Below are 21,091 nucleotides of genomic sequence, written 5' to 3' on the forward strand. Positions count from 1 at the left end.
GCTCTGCCTGTTACGGCATCTGTGGCTCTGCTCAGATGCAATCCAAGGTCATGCCCTTTCTCTGATGGTCATCCCAGGTCTAGTGAAAGGTTGTGACACGGATTGAGCAGGGCCAGAGCACTCACTAGGCTGGGACTAGGGGTTTAGGCATTGCACTTGCAGGAATTGAAGTGGCTGTGCTGCTGTCAGAGGTCTGAGCAGCTTCCTTGGCACTACCAGTGCCAGCAATGGCTGCAGCCACCCCACATAGGTCACACACCTGGCTCCTTGGCCATCTTCATGTTACTAGACGGAGTCTTTTCCCAGGACTCAGCTGCCCTAGATCCTGTGCCAGACCTTGTTATGGAGTGAGTGGGACTGGGGTGTTTGCCCAGTTCAGATTGGTGAGTATGGCAAGGCGGCAGCCACCCCTGTAGAGCTCTCTCTGCCCTGTCTATTGGCAAATCAGCGCCCATGCACTTACCGTGAGTGGAGTCTGGGCTTCTCTAGACCTTTTATCTCTGTGCCAGCCGTTCTCCCAGCAGCCCAGGGGATTTGCCTCCTCTGTGTGGGACCCAAGGACTAGGACAGCCAGTCTGTGGCTTGACCCGTTCACTCTTTAGGGTGAGTATCCGCCAGTGTAGTCTTTCTTTTTCCGCTTAGACCCCTCTTGGGGGCACAAGTCCTGACCCCAGTGCTTTTTTTCCCCACATCCTACCTGGTTATGTGGAAATCTTTCTTGTAGCCTTGGTTATATAGACATTCTTCTGCCAGTTTTCAGTTACTTTCCCTTGAGAATTATTTCGCATGTAGATTTTTTTTTTTTTTTGTCGTTGTTTTGTTTTGTTTTGTTTTGTTTTGCGGTACGCGGTCCTCTCACTGTTGTGGCCTCTCCCGTTGCGGAGCACAGGCTCCGGGTGCGCAGGCTCAGCGGCCATGGCTCACGGACCCAGTCGCTCGGCGGCATGTGGGATCTTCCCAGATCGGGGCACGAACCCGTGTCCCCTGCAACTGCAGGCGGACTCTCAACCACTGCGCCACCAGGGAAGCCCTGTAGATGTATTTTTGATGTGTTTGTGGGTCGAGGTGAGCTCCACTTCCCCTTACTTTGCCATCTTGATTCTCCACCTGGGATAATCTTAACAGCATAAAAGAGATATAGTAGAAGCATATTGGCAATTATATCTGTCTATTTAATTATATACACATATGTGTGTGTGTGTGTGTGTGTGTGTGTGTGTGTATTTTTTACCAGTAGGTCCTTGTTGGTTGTCTATTTTAAACAATCCCAAACTCCCAATCACATATATATATATATATATATATATATATATATATATATATATATATTTTTTTTTTTTTTGCGGTATGAGGGCCTCTCACTGTTGTGACCTCTCCCGTTGCGGAGCACAGGCTCCGGACGCGCAGGCCCAGCAGCCATGGCTCACGGGCCCAACTGTCATGTGGGATCCTACCGGACCGGGGCACGAACCCGTGTCCCCTGCATTGGCAGGTGGATTCTTAACCACTGCGCCACCAGGGAAGTCCCCCAATCATATATTTTTAATGCATGCATATGTATAGGTGTTTTAATACATTTAGTTCAGGTATTTTGCTGCTAATGAATACAGAGTCATGGGTTTGACCCAGGTAGGAGTTTTTTTAATTTATTTATTTATTTATGGCTGCATTGGGTTTTCGTTTGCGCGGGCTTTCTCTAGTTGCGGTGAGCAGGCACTACTCTTCGTTGTGTTGCGTGGGCTTCTCATCGCAGTGGCTTCTCTTGTTGCAGAACCCGGGCTGTAGGCACGCAGGCTTCAGTAGTTGTGGCTCACGGGCTCTAGAGTGCAGCGTCAGTAGTTGTGGTGCACGGGCTTAGCTGCTCTGTGGCATGTGGGATCTTCCCGGACCAGGGGTCGAACCCGTGTCCCCTGCACTGGCAGGCAGATTCTTAACCACTGCACCACCAGGGAAGCCCCGGATTGTTTCTTTTTATTTGTGGCTATTAAAGATTCTTTTTTCCCTCCAACAGTGAAAGCAAACACAAAACTCAGATGAATCAAACAGCACATTTTATAAATAGAGAAGTCTGTTTTATTCATAGGAAAGCTGTGGAATGATGAAATATTCATTTAATTGATAGCTGTCTGTCAACATATGATAATAGCAATTTTTTGTGAATATAAGAGACTAAAAAGTACTTCTGCCATGGCAAAACAATGACAGGAGTATCAGGTGCCTTGAGTTTAGTAAACAATAGTTATCAACCATCTGGGTATGGTACAATCTACATAAATGCACAGTGTATCCAGCAGTTACAGGGTCATCTCTGTGCCCACAATAAGTGGGCTGATTTTGCCATTTAAACTTGGCATATGCTCTCCGAGGTGTTGATTATTCAAGAAACCTGTATGCCCAAGTCTGTTAAGCTTAAAAACTACATTTTAATGGCCCCTTATATTCAAACCCTGTTTAATATGGCAAACGCTTGAGAGCTACTTACAAACACCATTCAATTTCATCACTAATTACTAATAACAGGAATGAAATTAGCACCTGTCTCAGCTGCTTCAGATTTTGGATTGCACTTAATAAACAGTTGAGAAAGTCCTCTGTTGCTAAACATTTACTGGGCCATTTGCATCCTGATTTTCAATGTGCTATTATGATTTATACTCTCATATAGTCATCTGAAAAAGCATAGGACTTAAAGACAGTGTTTCTTATTTGAATTTAAAACAATGTTTTTAATACCTTACATTTTGAAATAATTTTTCAGTATGCGACATCAATTTATCTTCTATAAAATCATTCTATCTTTCTCTTTAAGTCTACTAAAACGAGAATGCTAGTGGAGTGAATAGGCATTTTCACACACAAAAAACCTGAAAAATCGTTAGAATAAACTAACGCACAAAAAAAGAAAGTTCTACTGGTTTTAATGATCCCTTAAAACACAAAATCTCTTAAAGGCGTGAAACCCTGGTTTCTCTAGTCATCCCTTCTGGGTCTTTGGTCTATGCTGCTACTATAGGTACTGGAGAGTTTTAACACGAAAACAAGGCAATTAAATTGCAAAATTGTTCAGTGCTACTCACAACACCATTAAATAGCGTCACTTATTAATAATAACAGGAATGGTAGATTTGGGAAAGTTTCACACTCAGTGAAACCACACTGAAAGGGTGTGAGAGAAATTACGTAAAAAAGTAGTATGATAAAAAAAAAATGTCATGAAACCATCTCATTAGTGTCCAAGGTAAATGATCATGGTATAAAACACTTCTCTATCTTTTGGACCCAATCTTTTCTATCTTTGGACCCAATCAGTTATTATACTGAAATGTGTAAGACATTATCTTCAGGATTTCAGGCCAACTGAACTCTAGATATAGTGACTCTAATCATTCAAATTGTTGTCTTTCATTTAATACAGATTTATTTTTCTAATATTTCAAAGTACATCAGGAGGCATTTTTAAAATAAAGTTTATAAGCTTTGAAACATTGTTACAAAATAACCAGAAGATGGCAGCATGGCACCTGTTTAGAAATTTGATAGCTTGTAACTTCCATTAAGCGGAAACAGTTTCTAGATTTTTATAAATAATATCTTTCCAATCACAAAATTTTCTCAACATAGAAAACGTAATTAAGAAAAGACTGTTAGTAAGGTCTAAATGATAGCTTGACCAAAGCAGAATTACAAAGGAACAAAAATGGCTTCTTCTTTCTTTACTGAAAATAATGAAGAAAGATGAAAGAGAGATGGTAGAGGGAGAATGTCAAAGCTCTTAAAAATGTGCTTTCAGAACATTTTAAGTAAGCTTGATAGAACCCATTATGGGAAAGAAGAGACTCTTTTAAAATTCCAAACAAGATGAGCCCTGATATTGAAATAACCAATTAATTCCACCGAGGCCATTAGGAAAGAATTAAAGATCATTATCATAATTGAACAGGTTCAAAACAAACTCCTTAAATTTATCATCTTTAAAGTCCATTTCGGCTTTTAAAAAATACACCTATTGTTTTATGATCTTTTATAGCCCAAATATGTGAACAGCTTACAAAGAACTCCAGTACACTCATTTTATTTTTAAAGTTGTAATCTCATTATAATTAACAAAATTAACTGAAGACTTCTGTTTAGCTGTGAAAAAATGTCTTTTAAACCTCAGGTAAGAATCCACATATTTATAGTAATATGGAACATCATAAAATGACAGTTCAAGAAAACATTTTTCTATAATCCCTGAAAAGTCCATAATAAGATTTTACTGTACTAGAAGTTTTGAGGAAAGCTTCTCGGTATATTCCATTATGAACTGTTAAAAATAAAACTCAGCACATTACCTATTACGTTTTCCTGTTCATTTTATAAATTTGTGATATATACTGAATCCTCACCCTTCTACCAAAAAAATCTAGAGCCTGTTCATTTTATAAATTTGTGATATATACTGAATCCTCACCCTTCTACCAAAAAACTCTAGAGCCTGTTCAAACTGAACTGGTTACCCTACGTGTTATAAGACTAGTGTGGGTTTTTCACGTGTATTGGTATATTTGTATATATCCATTTATTCAAAGCTGATTTGTTGTCTACTATAATAGTTGGCCCCATTCTAGGCAATCACTGAAATGCATTACACGTTTTGAATAGATCCATTAAATAATTATATCAGGAAAATAGAAAATATAGGAACTGAATATGAATGCCAAGCATTTTGTGGAAATGTCTATATAGTCGTTATAACTAACAAAAATAATTGTTACTATGTGCTGTTTGAATTTCGGTCATTTTTCTTAGTTGTGTATATTTGGTATAATAGTTAATCAAACATCTTTTATACATATTAAACTACCATTGAGTTCATCGTATGAAGATATCTAGTAAACTATATTCTTCAAATAATGAATCACAGAATAACAAAACACTTAGTGATTAAAGCCACCTGAGAATCCAGGCAGAAGGGAGATGATTTTTTTCTCATTTCCTCCTGCAGTGGGCAGCAGAGGCTCAGTTAGGTTTTAACAGGAAACTGAAAAACAGGGCAAAACAACTGCTCAAACAGTAAACAGGTGGTGTTCTCAGGGCTCATAGGTCTTGGGGGCAGGAAAACAAATTAGATTATGATGGTGATGATAATTATGATTATACTGATAAGTATTTTATAAAATGTTTTCCTTTTTTTCCCCCTCATTAAAAAAAATATCCATAGGCTGTATAAATTGTCACTTTTTACAGTTGAGTGACTTGAGATCCAATTAAGGTAAACCTCAGGATGGAGAGCTACTGAAAAGTAGAGTCAGGATGCTGAGCTAGATACTCCTGCCTCTACATTAGAATTAGAGGGAAATTGGGAACAGATCAGAAAAGTTCAGCGCTAAAAAGACAATTTTTGATCCTTTGGAGATGAGAAATTATTTGTATTCTTTAAGTATTCTACAAATATAAATAAAATATTTACTCAAGCTCTTAAGCTCCATGTCTGAAGGCAGAAATGGAATTGAAACTTATCCAGGCTATTTATACTGAAAGACATTTCATTAGTCAGGATGATTAGTCCACCTTAACCTTGATTCCCACCTTCTCTTGGTAAATTCCCAGGTAAGATGTTGATCCTCCCCCACGCCCCCCCCCCCCCCAGTAGAGGATCTTGGCCTTGTGAACAGAGATAACAATTCAGGATTAAGTATTTTGGAGCAAACAATTTATTATTTGGGTCTTTTTATACCCTATGAACCTCACCTTGTGTGACATCCAATGTAGTCTAATGCTTAGATGGTTATGTGCTGAGAACCTCACTGAGTGGCTATAAAAAATGGAAGCTTGAATACAGGCTTATTCATTCTACTTTATGAGTCTAACCTTGGTTTTGTCTCAGAGCTTTCTCTACCAGGGATAGAGGACTGGTTCCTGAAATGTTCTCATAAGCAATTCCTTTTTACAAAGAACTATACAGAGCCATAAAAATAATTAACAATACAGAGTAGCCTACATTAAATGCTAAATGTGTGGAAAGGCAAAAAATGCTATAGGAAACAGCCAGCCAGCCAGATGTTGTCCTAGGTAATGGAGTATAGCAATATACTCAGCAAAGGAATTTGAATCAAGTTCTGAAAACATCAGAGAGACATTGAAGCCTTTTGGGTAAATCCATGACTAAAGCATTGGTTTCTTCTAGTTGTTTCCACTTTAGATATAATTTTCACTCCAGTTGAAGAATATGAAAGAGTTAAATGGTTTTTTAAACAGCTTACTCCTTATTGTACATCGACCTCAGGTGGAGAAAATTATACTTCTTTAAAATTTGACCAAATTTGGCCAAATTTTAAAATGTTGGAAGCATGGAACCTACCCGGTTGCTGGTTGGTCTTTGCTTATTATCTTCCTTCCTTTAACTAAATGTTTTTTTTTTTTATTATATCAGACTAATATTTTACTTTGATCTATGGAGTTAGAATAAAATGTTACTGCCTTTTAATGAAAGAACTATTTTTGGGGTCTTATTTTTTTTATGACATGACTTTTTATAATAGAAAAATATTGCCAGGTACTCTTCTTCCATATATTAAGATATGCATAAAAGCAAAAAAGGAAACAGCTTTAGAAAAATTATAACTTCATGGTTTATTTTTACTTGATGTTAAGAATTTCTGCTAAATATAATATACAAGTTACGTAGGTTGTACAGATTTAATTTTTTCGTTTTCTTTGGAGCTTTGATCTTTCCCAGGTCTTTGACCTTTTGTTGATACAATTCTTCTATCTTTTTCCTTATCAATTATATTAGGTGTCCCAAATCCCTTATACCTGTTATTTTTCCAGTTTCCCTTCCCTTATTTTTTTTTTCTGGAATCTAATTAACTCTCTTTTTCACAAAATTTATGTATTTAGGACAGAGACTGTAAGGAAAACTGTGACAAAAGAAAATTAGCAGAGAAAATTAAATGGATCAATTAAATTAATTTTGGACAATGAGAGATTTGACTTTTTTATTATTGAAATAATTCCTATATGTTTATTTGTAAATGCTTATTTGCCATCATCCTTAGTTACTTACCCATATACAGGAAAGTCACAACGTACTAATTTCAATTTGTGTGCAGCATAAAGTGTTATTTTATTTCAATGTCCCAATTCCAAATCTCATAGGCAAATTTGGACTTTGCTCATTGATGCTAATTGTTTTTTTTCAACCAAGAGTATAAGCTTTAAATGAATGCAAATGTATCAATAACCTTCAAAATAATTTTCACTTACATGATAATGGTTTACAGTAGGCATATAAGATGCAAATTACATAAACTATTTTTCTAGATCTTGTTAATCTACACAGGTAGATACATTGTAAATCATATTACATCTTCAGTACAAGACATGTTGTGGCAATTAATACTTGTCTTGAGTTTGAAGAAATATAAACAAGATAATATTTTGGGATAGGTGAATGTTATGAAAATAGAAAACATAGGCTTAAGCAATTGGTTTGGTTTATGTTATTGATTATGAAATATGGAGAAGTAATATATTCTCATCAGTTTACTTGGAGGAAAAAAGAACTAGAACAGTGATTATAAAATTCAGTGAAATGGTGACATTGGAATAGTTTGGTAGCTACAAAGAAAGTTTTGAAATATGTTGGCTTGATTTATCTAATTACCTGCCTGAATCTCTGTTATAATAGCTATAAAATTTTTGATGACATTTTATTTATTTAAATTTTTTTTATAATTAATTAATTTTTATTATTAATTTAAAAAATTTTTTGGGTTAGTTGGGTCTTTGTTGCTGTGTGCTGGCCTTCATTAATTGTAGTGAGCGGGGGCCACTCCTCGCCACAGTGCGTGGGCTTCTCGTTGCGGTTACCTCTCTGGTTGCGGAGCACGGGCTCTAGGTACGTGGGCTCAGTAGTTGTGGCAAACGGGCCCAGTTGCTCCACAGCATGTGGGATCCTCCCGGACCAGGGCTTGAACCTGTGTCCCCTGCATTGGCAGGCGGACTCTCAACCCCTGGACCACCAGGGAAGTCCTGAAAACATTTTAGATCAACAAAAAAGTTGCAAAAAATGACATAGTAAAAAAAAAAAAAAAAATGACATAATGTATATGCCCATCATCCAGCTTCCCCTAATGTTAACACGTGACATAGTCATAATGATGTCTTTGTACAGTTGTACAGTTAACACTGGAACAATAGTACTAATTAACCCATGGTCCTTATTGGAATGTCACCACTTATTTCCACAAATATGTTTTCTTCTGCTTCAGAATCCAAAGTAGGATCCCAGATTATATTTAGTTGCTGTTTTCTTAGTTTCTGCTAATCTATGAAAGTTGCTAAATTTTTCCTTGTCTCTCATGACCTTGCAACACTTGAGTAGTGGTCAGTTTCTTTGTAGAATGACTTTTGCTCTGGGTTTGTGTGATGCTTTTCATGATTAGATCAAGGTGAAGTATTTTTAGCAGTGCCACAAAAGCAGTGTTGTATCCTTCTCAGTGCATCATATAAGGAGGTATATGGTATGTTTTATCCCTCTGGATGTACTCAATTAAGGTAGCATGTGCCTAGTCTTTCCACTTTAAATTTACTACTTTTCCCTTTAAACTAAAAAAAAAAAAAAAAAAAAAAAATTGGGAGAGATACTTTAAGGCTATGTGAATATCCTGCTTCATCCAATTATTTTAGCATCCACTGTTGAATTTTACCTGCAGCAGTTATTATTGTGATGTTTACCTGATGGTGATTTTGTATTTCCCTTATTATTTCTCTATTTATTATTATATAATAGGCTTTTTGTTACTTCCTATTACTATTAAGCAGAAAAAAAATACGTTGTTTCTTATTTTTGTTCCTATTTATTAGTTAGGACTAGCATTCCTTCCAAAGGCTTTAGCTAACTTAGAGTTCTTTTTTCAAAACATGTTTTTAACTAAATTTTGCTGGTACAGTGAGTTACATTCATTCAAACCTTCCCCACACCAAACCCTGTTCATAACATCATATATATATATATAGTTATGTATATATATGCTAGTAATATACATGGGCAAATATATATTGACATTGCAATTTTCTTCTAGTTTTAAGCCACCACAGCTCCATTAAAGAACCAATGCTTTGTAATTGCTTTGAATGAATCAGTATGGTCTCTATTATGTCATTGATCTGCTAATTAAAAATTCTTAAAATAAGAAGTGCTATGATTATTTAATGATGATAAAATATCTGATGTGAGAGCTCCCTTATTAAAGTTTACCATAGCTTTGGGGGAAAAAAAATGTATAACAGGAACAAAGCAAACAGTACAGTGATTTGTAATTCTAGAAGGTGAGATTAGATCTTAAAGATTCATTTTTCCTTAAATATAAATTGTGGATACTATGGTTGGAAGTTTATTAACACCAAATAAATCGTAAAAAGCATGCAAACTTAATTGAAAATTATGTCACTAAATTTTCCCCCAGTATATACTTCAGAATTTTCCACAGTGTATTCTACAAATTCTAGATATTTCTGTGATATGTGAGTGCTTCAGAGACGGTGAGAAAAATTTCTAGATATGTTAGCTTCTGGCTCTGTGTAGCTACTAAATGTACTGTGTGTCAAAAAATAAGAAATTTTACTTTTAGATACATGAACAGCAAATATGGCTTTGGTCATCTTGCAGTAAACCTTTTGCACTCTTTTAAGCTTTCTGTGAATCAGTCTGATGACATCATGCAAATTATATTGTCTTATTTTGTGACTCCTGCAATTATTCAGCTTTATCATGGACTCACCAAGAAGTTTTTCCCCCCACTATTTAAAATCACTAATGGATTTGCAGCTAACCTTTGGCTTCAGTCTCGGTCGGTTGCCTTCAGTATCACTTGTGTATGCATTGAGCTGATAAGTACTGTGGTTCATTTTACTCTTGAGCAAACCAAGTTTAAGGAAAAAAGAAAGCAGAAAAAAAAAAAAAAAGAAATCAAAACTCCAGACCAATAATTACCTTAGCTTCAGATGAAGGTGGTGAAAAATCATTTGGTTGCTTCCTAATTCTTGGCGAGATATAACAAAATAAGGTTTTGGGGAGGTGGAGGGTGAGAGGAGGGCCACACAGCAGAACGGAGGGGAGACAGCAAGGGCTCTGAAATAGCTTTCTTATGCTGCTTATTATGTCCTTGGATTCTTTCAAACTGCATTTTATTCTGTATTATCAGTTTGATAAAATTATAATTACAATGCATATCTTGGTTTAATCATGGATCCCTTCCCACATCAATGGCTATTCCTCAATATTCCCAGCATCATCATTTCACATTACATTTTAATTTGTTAGTTCATCAGGAAGAACAGTGTACCCTAGCATGTAAAGGATTACTCGTCATGACTCAGTAGGCTAACAAAGCTTTTGGTAAAAGGGGAAATCTAATGAAAAGAAAAAAGATTCTAGTCCTTCTAGGTCAAATTATTAGCTCAGATATTTCATGCAAGAGAGAAACTGAAAATTAATTTTTCTCATTGCACTGTATAATATACTTACTTAAAAAAAACTAAGGATATATAAAATACATATCTCCTATAATGAGCAAGAAAATATCATTTGAGAGTATAATACACACACAGAATCTAAAGCAACTGTACTTTTAGAAATAACTAAGACATAACTTTGCGTGGGAGAAAGCTTTTAATATTTCTCTCTTTTTTTTTTTTTAATTTTAAAAGAATAGAAAACATCCCTGGTAACCTGGCAAGAATTTAAACAAAATGATTAAATATAAAGGAGGAATAACAAAGTCCATGGTAATATGGTTATTTACCTTCATGTATCTAAATTACATTAGTTTATTTCTTGGGCTTGTCTACTCATACCTTAAACAATGTAAATCAGTTGACTGGTGTTTATAATTACCTGAAGAATAACGTTAAACTAGGCAAGTTCTATGTAAGAAAGTATACCAACCACAAAATAATGAAATTTCCTTTCATTTGGAAGATTTCCTGAGTATTCAACATAGCGTTTTGACTTTAAATTGAGAATTACCTGTTAAACAATGGAATTTTTAACACTTTTGAGGACTTGACAGTATAGCACAGTTAAGGAGGTAAAACTCCTGAGTCAACCTTTTGTGTCCTTATTTTATTTTCCACGTGAAGCACTCACAGCTATTTATGCTCATTGTAGAAGTTCTTCCCCAAAGACAGCATGTACTGGACGGAAAGGTCAGTACTTAGGGATCCAGTTTTCGGTCTGCCATTAATTACCCATGTAAGACTAAACAAATTCCTTAACTTCTCTCAGCCTAGGTTTCATGTTCTGTCAAGAGTTTGAGAAAAGATTCCTTCAATTTCCCTCAATAAATTTTTAATTTACCTCAATTTTGAAAGGTCTTTGTTTTTCAATAATTTTTTAAGTAGGCAAATGTGTTCCTTCACTCAGTGGGTCTGAAGGAGTTAGGGATTTTTAGAAAATCTTAATTTTTATCTGCTTTTTCAATTATAACTTCAATAATGGCATCAAAATATATTGTAATGGCCTATCTATATCTATACATATGACAATAGACTGTATATCTTATGTCATCTAGCATGTGTTTACTAAGAGACTGCCATGTTCATTTGTGCATGTTCATACACACACACACACCAGGGTATATTTCTGGAGAAAGATTATCTAAATTGAGATATGACAAATAATAGAAGTTAGCTAATAGATAACAGGGGGAAGTAGTATTTTTAGGAAAAAGGAGGGTGTAAAAACCTACTGGACAGAAGGAATAGCCCTTTTGAGAAATTCTGAAAGTTCATAAAGGATAAACTTCGACTTCAAAAGTTTTAACCTAGTTTAGGGAAAGGAAACTAATATTTGTTGAGGGCCTACTCGGTTTTAGGCAGTATTTGTTGAGTTAGACTTGTTCTGTTATACTTGTTCTGATATATTACATATCTGCATGTAGCTCTTCAGAGACTCACATGTAACACTTTAATTAGGCAACTATTTATTATTGGTCAAAATGATCCAATTTAATTTTCTTCTTTCAGTCTCACCATTGCCATTTATTAATGAATCACGGTTAGCCCTTATTCCTGCCCTTGGAGTATCCTCTTTGTCCAGGCTTTTGTATCATCTCCCTTCTGATATGCAGATAGTATTTTAGACAATGACTCATGTACAAACCGCTTTGGGCTGATTCTGTTAAAGAATGTATTTCCACCCCTCCACAGTGGTATTCTAATTCTCTTTGTGTACACACTTGCAATTTATGCTTTTCACTTATTTTAATACATTTTACAAAGAATAGTAAGGTCTTTCTTTAAAATTAGTGTAAAATATTGATGTTTCTAAAATTATATATTTATATTCAGGAGGTATATTTATTCTTTGAACTATTCCTTTAGCTGTGTGTTTGTACACACACATATGTGTGTTTGTATGTGTGTTGGGGATAGGTAGGGGAAAATGGTACCAGACATACGTGGTCTTTTTTTCTCTTCTCAAATAAGAATTCTAAACTTCATTAAAAAAGTATTTTGATCATCTCATTTTATGTAGTATAAGATCTGAAACCCAGAGATAAGAGTGTATCTAGTTTTCTTCCGTAAGTTCCAGTGCTCTTAGAATAATACAGGTTAACCACGATAGCCTATCGTGAGCTTGTATATGGCAAGGTACACATTGATTAAACTGCTCTTCAGTGGTGTCCAAAATATCCTCACATGGATGCTCAACTTAAAAGGTAGTTTTAGAGGATGACTAGAAAATTGAATTTATACCTTTCAACCCAGAGGATTTGAGAAAGTACTTACTATTTGGAAAACCTGTGCATAAAATTAGCTGGCTATTATCTAGTTAACGAGTAAGGTCTGCTGTCTGGTGTGCTGCGAAGTGGAAGTGAACGACTGTTGGCAAGAGGATATAAATGGTGTTTTATGAGGTTATATTGATCTTTTTGTTTTCAATTTAAGATTTTGAAAAAATAATTTTAAAGGAAAGGAAACATCTAGTGTAAGTCACCATCCCTATTCTAACATGTAACAGCTGATTAGGTTATTAAACTAACATGTTCAGTATTCTCTTGCAAAGTAAAAGGATTAGACTGTTTTGGATTTTTTTTTTTTTTGCACATGAAAAAGGAGCAACTAATAATAAATGATTCTATGAAACATAGTTAATTTTTTTATCCATTCATTCAACAGATGTCTTCTTAGTGCCTATTATGTGGCAGGTTGTGTTAGGTGCTAAATAAAAGAACTTACAAAGCATCGTCCCTTCTGTTTAGGAACTGATCAGTACTTTGGAAGAGACTTACTTTTAAAGCAACAATTGGAGTACAGGGTTATGGGTACAGGAATGCAAGGCATATAAGAGATACCTATTTTAGGGTCATATAAATAAGCTCAAGAAAAGAATCGAAAGCGGGATGGTATGAGCTGAGCTCAGAGAACAAGGAACAGAATATGAAAAACACAGAAGTGAAAGAACGTAACATATTCAGGGAATAGCAACTGTTTTTTTTTTTTTTTTTTTGGAGTGGAAGGGTGATATGAGTGAATAGTGGGAAATGAGCAAGATAGGAACTATTTACTTCATGAAATGCCAAAACCAAGAAGTTTATATATTGTCTTAGGTGATGAAAAGCTCTTTTAGGACATTAGTGGGAGAAGGACAAACAGAATTTATGCTTGGGGTAATATGCCTATTATAGAATAGAAGATGGATTGGATGAGGAATTAAAGAAGAGAGATTAATTAGAAGATTCTAGCTTCTGGCTGCTGTATAAAACTCCCATCTACCACTCTTCTTCCCTAAAAAGTTTAGGTATAGAACTATAAATACTCAAAAATCAGTGAACCCTTAGATTGAAATTCTAATTATTTAATTCTACAATACAGAAAAGGATGTCAAATACTTTAAATGACTTGCAAACCAGAGGGTTTCCAACAAAGTTAGAATTTAGGACCCTGATCTCCTCTTTCTCAAAAAACACATATTAAAATTCACAAGGAACCAGCCCTTAAGCTTCATAGAAATATTTTACCGAAAGTATTAATGATGATGTGTCTGTGTTAGCAGTACCATAAAACAAGTGACCTTCACGGACAAAACTCTCTGTGGTTAAAATTAAAAAGACAAAGGAAAATTGGATCTGATTATTAATGTAATTAGCTGATGATCCAGTGGTGTGTCAGATCCTAAATGCTAGTTATTGACTGATGATAATGGAGCATTCACATCTTCAAACTGGTGCTCAAGTCCTGCTCTCAGAAATAATGAGAGAGCTGCTCCCTCCATCCTGCCTCCTTGCAAGGTGCTAATGCCGCATTCTGAACAAGGAGGTGCAAACCCAGCATACAGGAAGTGCTGCTCTTGCGCCACATTAAATCCACTGTTTTGTTTGCTGCTGCTGTAGGTTCTGTTTTTTTTTTTTTTTGAAAATTGGGCATTTTTGAAGTGCTGTCAAGAATATGATGGGGAAAGAATATTATAATCAACCCTTCTTAAGAATTGCCAGATTTACAGTATGTTCATAAACCTCAAACAAACAAGAAAATATGTTGAGTATAACCCACTACAGTGCTTAACATTTACACAGAATCTTTTTTAATAACCATTTTGAGGCTTCTGTTGGTGCCTATAACATTTAAAGTTATAATTTGGCAGCCATGTTGCTACTGGCTCCTTCAAACTAAAAATTTCAGTGTCTGATAAATAGAAATATAGAGAGCGACCACTTTATAGGTACATATATTTATTCAGGTGCATGACTTTAGTGGGCTGTTAAACTTGATAATATTCGCTGTGAGATTATTTAATCATCATCCCCTTTGAGGATAAGCGATTTGCCCAAGAACATAGGTTACTAAATAGTAAAACAATGTTTTATTTCTGAAAATAAGGATTTGCTAAAGAGTTTAGCACTTGGCAATCATGGTACAACAAGGTTTAGACTGTTCTATTCCAATAAAACAATGCATGTACCTCATAACAAAGGGGATAGATCAAAGTATGGAATATTCTTTAGTCTTTATGGCTTATGTCATGAGATGCTTGGTGATACCTCTGTTAGGAAATAAAGGAAGACTACCACTTGATCCTCCAAATGAGAAAGGAAAGTTGTAATTGGATGTCATCTTTGCCAGTTATTTTGGCTGTAAAATAGACAGAGGCAGTTCATTGCAAGAGTGAAGCAGTTGCCAGTTTGTAGTCACAGATTATAACTGTGGAGAATCTCTTTCTCCCTGCTCCTTCTGAGGTAATGCAGGACTCTGCTGAAAAAACTTATGTCTACTTCTTGGAATTGAATGTTTCACTAATTTATAAAAGGAGACTCTTCATTTTAGGGGGAGCAAGACTAAAGGGAATTCCTGAGTTTGGGGATTTAGTTTTACACAACGGAATGCTGTTGTATCCTGAAGTGTTCGCCTAAAACTGTAAAGGTCACTTTATATTCCTATGCTGTTAAATTGTTTTTGAAAATACGGTTACAAATTAAAGCACAATATTTCCTTATCTGTGGGAGCAATTCAGTTTCTGTATTATAAGATATTTAGCGTGTTTCCATTTTGCGGGGAGACGGGCTGGTGTAAATAACACTGAAATGGATTATCAGGATACATAAATGTTTGTGTCAGCGTATGTTGATACGTCTTTTTGAGAGATTTCCAGAAGTGAAATAAGTGGGTGAAAGGGAGCAAATATCTTGTAGAGTTTGATAGGTGCTGGAAAATCGCTTTCCAATTTATACTACCACCAGCAGTGAGTGAAGACGGCAATTTAATCACACCTGTTCATCACTATCAAAACAAAATATCGCAAAAGGCTTGCTTTATTAAAAATGGTATTATTTGCTTTTTGCAAACAAATTCCCTCAAAGATAGATATAGGCCAAGCTCTTCTCAGTAATTAAAATCTTTCTGTTAGACTCTTTCTTTAGGTCAGGAGAGAATCACTTTGAAAGTACATTTGGGGAGGCAGGAAACGGAAGCTATGTCCACTGATAGACAAGCCCTTGAAACCTGGAAAAATCAGGAGAGCATTGGTTATGCAATAAGCCCATAAAAGAGAAAGATAAGTATTAAATAGAAAATGGGAGAACACTGAAGATAATATTTACTTCTGTTGCATGTTTGTGTATAGCTGCAATCTAACTTTGGAAATTACCAATTGCATTAGTTTTCTAGAGCTGTCATAACAGCATATCTGTTGAACTTGCTCCTGAAATTGGGTCATACATCAGTAGGGAAATGAAAATGGAGTGAAAATTTTCTCCGAGATAGGTTGAAAAATTAAGTCATTTTAAGGACCTAACATTTAAATAAGGTAATGAGGAGTAACTCTGCCGCACAGTTTTCTTTTGTTGTTGTTGCGGTACGCGGGCCTCTCACTGTTGTGGCCTCTCCCGTTGCCGAGCACAGGCTCGGGACGCGGAGGCCCAGCGGCCATGGCTCACAGGCCCAGCCGCTCCGTGGCATGTGGGATCTTCCCGGACCGGGGCAGGAACCCGTGTCCCCTGCATCTGCAGGCGGACTCTCAACCACTGAGCCACCAGGGAAGCCCCACATGATTGGTATTTTAAGCTGAAAAATTTTTTCTATGGAGGCCTGTCCTGTGAATTGTCGGCTGTTTAGCAGCGTCCATGGCCTCTAACCACTATATGCCTATAGCACCCTACACCGAGCTGTGACCAAAAATGTCTCCAGGGATTGCCAAATGTTCCAGGCCACGGAAGTGGCAGGAGGAAATTAGCCTTGGGAGAAAATGCCTGAGTTAAAACAGTTAAATGATGTCAATGAAATGATGATACACCACCTCCCCTTCACCACCATCAGCAGATCTAAAAAAAGAGCTGCTGGTCGAAACATAGTTTTCCAAATATATTGTCTATCAGGTTTGATATTTAGAATTTTCCTTATTGAGTCTATAGGTGTTGTATTCTTGTCTTTTTTATTCTTCCTTTTTTTTTCCATTTTCTCATCTCAAGTCTTTTTTTTCCCTCCTAATTCTAGCCTATGCTAAGTTCATTTAAACCACTATTTTAAAATGTCTCCTCCCTTTCCTCCTGCAACTTATTTCCATTTATAGGAGTATATGTTCCTATCAGAAAAATCAGAGCAAACACCCTTAATCCTATCTTTAAAACCCCAATTATTCCTACTGGCCAGAGGAATGGAGATTTTAGAATTTGGGGATTGTTTTTGCTGTGAATCCAGCCCTGACTTTGTTGATACCATGTTTTTCTGTGATAAATTCATTAGAGTCTGGCTGTAATGCTGACTGTCCAGAGTTTCGTACTTTCTCTTCACCCTATGCTTCTACTCCCATGGATGTTAGACAACTGGATCCTTGCTTGGCTGGGGAAAACTTTAAGTGCCTCCCTGTCATTTACCAAGGTTTTCTGTTCCTCTAGTCATGCCAGACCATAAGTAAAACACAGAACATGGAATGATAGCTTTTAAATACCACTTAAAATACCTCATTCCCCTGCCAAAACAAAACAAAAGACAAAAAGAATGCCACTTTTACTTTGATTTCTCTGAATTTCTTTCATGAATAAAGTTTCATTTTTTTTATGTGTTTCTCAGTTATTTTGCACTTAATTATAATTGTGTGAATATAAATATAATTGTATTAAAATAGAAGAAATATTGGGCTGGCCAAAATGTCTGTTTGGGTTTTTCCATAGCATGGTACCAAAAACCCAAATGAACTTTTTGGCCAACCCAATACAAACTTTTTCATACTGAGAGATGAATAGACTAGAAAGCATGAGTTAAAATATTTTTTAGATATTTAAATAATTTAATATATTTGAACTATTTTTACTTTTCAAACATTTTATAGTTTTTAATAGCTAATGTGTTTTGGCCACGTCCTATGCCCTAGGAAGGGTTCTAAGCAATTTATTTGTATTAACTCATTTAATCTTTACAACTTCATTGTAAGTGATAAACTGAGGCTAAGATAAGGTTATGTACATTGTCTAAATCCAAACTGGTTAGTAATCCAAGGACCAAAGTTCAGCTCCCGAAAGTGTGAAATTCTAGTTTGGGCCATAAAATTTAAAAGATAGCCTAAATGTGTGTGTGTGTGTGTGCATGTGTGTGTGTGTGTGTGTATTTTTTTAAGCAACAAAATCCTGTCACTAAGCATTACCTTATGTAGACCTTTCAAGTGAGAGAGGAAAAGTGTGTACGAATGTGTATGTGTTTGTGTATGCACTTGTACATGGCTACTTGGCTTGAATAATGGCTGAAGGAATGTTATAGGCAATGTGGAGTCTTGGTTTCTTCCCACCGCCCAGAAATTCCTGAGGCATTACCATATAAAAATGAGAACTTTGTAATTCAGAGTTTGAATCCAGTTTACTGGATTACCACTCCAGTGCCTTCTAGAACTAAATTCATTTAGGTTAGTGATCTTTACATATGGAAGAAAACATTATATTTATTTCTATTTTATAGGTGCTATTTATTATTCATGGTTAAATTTTTATCCCAACATACTGGTAGAGGTCACAAAGGAAGTTTTTTTCTCTGTTTTTTTTCCCCCACATCTGGAAATTTCAGGCAGATAGAATGTCAAAAACCATGAATGAAGTAAGTGGTTCTTTCATTTTGCATTTAATTGAAGTCCTTGTAATTAGTATTATCACATTTGCAACAAGGGTTCTTAGATTTAGATCTGTCCTTTTATGTGGGTGAGTCTCTGGACATATTTGGAAATGTGTCACTGCATCTAATAGAATAATAAAATACAAATGATGGAAATATTGGGCTTTAGCACAGCAATATGTGATTCTGTTTCCTCTTTTGATTTCTAAAGTACTCCAGTTCATTTGAACATATTTACATCTATTATCTGCACATATTTTAGTCTCACTACCTGAAAGTTTGAAACATTATTACTGTGAAAATGATTCTCTGTTAACTTTAATTGGTGCACTGATGCCACTTTTTGATCAACAAATATTCTAAGGTTTTTATTATTATAAAATCTGTTTAACCTGCCTCTTCATCTTCCTGTTTTGAACATAGTAATTCATTTAGGATTTTTGAAAAGTGGTGTCTGAATTTTTGCCTAAATTTGACTTTTATGTATCAGGAGCTAAATTTGCTTCTATATTTCTTTCTGGGAAAAAAAAAATATTTTAAGACATAAAGGAATAGAGCTCCTTTGGAGATTCAGATTGAGAGATATATCAGAGTATTTATCTCTAGTCCTTTTTTTCTTAATGAACTTCATCTAAAAAAGACAAAAGATAGACCATCTTTTTGAAGTTAATGGGGAGATACCCATTTTGAGCAATGGTTGAGGTTTAAACCATGTCTTGTTTTATGTATTGGTATTTCTCAATCTGTTTGTAATACTAAATATATTAATAAAAATATATATATTTTTTACAATAGGTTCCTGTCCTGAGACCACAGCAGGATGTGCCTTGGACAAAGGTATGCACATTTAAAATATATTTCAAATTTTCTTCATGAGTAAAGTATAAAAATGTTATAATAATTACATTATTGTCTCAGACTTAGATATATGGAATTATAATACATGTTTATGTATATGATATATACTCTTTCATCTGGCAAAATATGATTCTAATGGTAAAGTATCAGAATAAAATATCTGATTATTAAATACATAGCATTGCCTGGCCACAGAATGCCTTAATCCACACAACCTATATTCAAAGGACTATTGTCGCTAATGCTCTTGCAAGTAAAACAGTGGAACTATTCTAAGGCTGATGGAAGGTATTTAACACAGTCTTTAATGACGCTGATGAGTAAATTACTGAAATAGGATATAGGTCAGTTAAATTACCAGTCAAGAATTACCTAAGAGTGTCTAGGTTTTGGTGAATCAAATGGTGAAATTAGTTTAAAATTACAAATCAGTGTGAAAATAGGAAGCAAACAGGAAAATAAACACACACGCACAGCTAAATAAGTATATAAATGTGCTATATGAAAGATAAGGCGGCCAGTATAAGGCTGATACAGGATGCCTATGATTTCCTACCATGGGTAAAACTGATAGCTAGTGGGAACGTGCTCTGTAGCACAGGGAGCTCAGCTAGGTGCTCTGTGATGACCTAGATGGGTGGGATGGGCGGAGGGTGGGAGAGAGGGGATGTATGTATACATATAGCTGATTCACTTCATTGTACAGCAGAAACTAACACAACATTGTAAAGCAACTCTACTCCAATTAAAAAAAAAATGGAACAAAGAACATTATAAAGATCAAGAACTGCAATAGCCTTGAATCCTAAGAGGGAGCTGAAAAGAAAGTGTATATAATGAATAAAAAGTACTTGGTGGGAGCTCTGAGTTAAGACCAAAGGAACTAAGATTGTCAGGGACTGTAATGGAGAAAGGCGAAGACAGATGAAAGTGAAAATGAAACTCACAAATAGAAGCTATTAAAACTCACTATGGAGAAAGCATGAGAAGACTTGCTTGAATTAACACGTGAGGAATTTAAATGATAAAGTATTGATAGAAGGTTTGATGTTGTTTATTTAGAGGTATTTAAGTATCAAATGGATTCACAAATGTCTGATTATAATTTTTCTAAAGCTTCTCTAGATCATTTACTCTACCTGGGGGTCCTTCCAACCCCACACAGAAACTGGCAAGGCAGTTCTTTTTATTTTTCTGCATGATAAAGTAATTTTATATTGAAAGAAAAGTTGTAAGTTAGTTTGTGGTTATAAGAAAAATGTGGCTATATGCACTAACATGAATAATAATTGATGTCTGTATGCATAGTTTTGGGGGAAATATTCTTATATACACATTTATATTTTAAATTTGGCTCTAAATATATGGTGTGTGTTCCACATTACCCTTATATGAAAGAATAAGCTATTCATCTGCATATATGGATAATTTTCTGAGATTTTAATATTGAAATACACTTAGTTTTTTTCTTGACTCTTTTTCATATGTTTTTCCTCTTAGTCATTTTCAGTCCCTATTCAGAGATGGGTATGACTTTAGAATATGCAAGGAAAATATGCCAGCCGATGTGCTCTGCCAGACAGGGAATGAATGTCTCCAGGCACAAATCTCTGTTGTGTCAAGGCTTTGGCATGACATTTGGCAGGGAACT

At 35.4% G+C, this 21,091-nt stretch overlaps 1 protein-coding gene across 11 annotated transcripts in view; it reads left to right on the top strand.

Moving 5' to 3' along the window:
• The window catches only part of PTPRD (protein tyrosine phosphatase receptor type D), a 2,135,645-nt gene that overhangs the window by 751,518 nt on the left and 1,363,036 nt on the right, over window positions 1-21,091 (top strand). For all 11 annotated transcript variants that reach the window (XM_079926376.1, XM_079926379.1, XM_079926370.1 and 8 more), the window contains one exon: window positions 19,378-19,419. The gene's annotated coding sequence lies outside the window, so the exon portion shown is untranslated. The remainder of the gene's footprint in view (window positions 1-19,377; window positions 19,420-21,091) is intronic.

This window comes from Stenella coeruleoalba, assembly GCF_951394435.1.
Source record: "Stenella coeruleoalba genome assembly, chromosome: 7".
Taxonomy (NCBI): domain Eukaryota; kingdom Metazoa; phylum Chordata; class Mammalia; order Artiodactyla; family Delphinidae; genus Stenella; species Stenella coeruleoalba.